We start from the raw sequence: 885 nt of genomic DNA on the forward strand, positions 1-885 counted from the left end.
TACACACACACACACACACACACACACACACATACACGCCAACATACACACACACACAACAAGCATAATAATACAAATATAATTATGTAAACGTAAACTGGGGTCGATTCAACTATATTTTATAACTATCTATTCCGTCAACAAAGGAACCAAAAACCTCTTTAACTTAAAATAAGAGATTACTCACCAAAGCTCAGTCAGTGGCAGGACTGAGGTAACTATGTCCGAATGCCTCAACAATAGGCCGTGTTCACATGCCCGGCGTAAATCATTAACTAGTTTACGTGTGTGCGTCCGACACCTGTGCCAGGTCATGGTGCATACCTTAAGGGATCACGCAACTAAAGGTTCACAAATCAATTATTTGGGCCAGGAAAAACCCAATTCTAAATAACTTCCCCGTTTTTCTGGGTGTCTATTTGATGGGCCCAGTAGTCAGAGAGACTGTGTAATGTGACTTTTGGGTATATTCTTGTTTCTTGCGGTATTTACTCACAACTCACAAGTACATGTATTGATAGCTCGATCAAATGTCTTTTGACCAAACTGATTTTTGCAAAACTGGTTCCCGACTTTTGGTACTACATGTAATTGTTTCTAAGTTTCCAAACCTATTAGTTAAAAATCTTTTTTTAACGTCGATCTAATGTAAAGAAAAAACAAGGCAGACGAAATAAAATGAATGCGGGAAGGAATAATAACACTAGCACTTTCCAGTGGCGCTCTCCAACCACCTGCACTAAAAACTAAAGTAACCGAGGTCAAGCATTAATGGAAGCTCTTTAAGTGTGCTAGGCTGAGACTGTACTGTACAGCCAGCACAAAACGGGTTTCTGACAAGGGATAGATACTATAGGATATGGAGAGAACCTTGCGCAGAAAGGA

At 39.8% G+C, this 885-nt stretch overlaps 1 protein-coding gene across 1 annotated transcript in view; it reads right to left on the reverse strand.

Annotated features, from left to right (window-relative positions):
- Positions 1-273, reverse strand: part of LOC101856518 — an 18,517-nt gene extending 18,244 nt beyond the window's left edge. Inside the window, exon 1 of the mRNA XM_005101147.2 lies at positions 188-273. The gene's annotated coding sequence lies outside the window, so the exon portion shown is untranslated. The remainder of the gene's footprint in view (positions 1-187) is intronic.
- Positions 274-885: the final 612 nt, after the last annotated feature.

This window comes from Aplysia californica, unplaced genomic scaffold (genome assembly GCF_000002075.1).
Source record: "Aplysia californica isolate F4 #8 unplaced genomic scaffold, AplCal3.0 scaffold00271, whole genome shotgun sequence".
Taxonomy (NCBI): Eukaryota; Metazoa; Mollusca; class Gastropoda; order Aplysiida; family Aplysiidae; genus Aplysia; species Aplysia californica.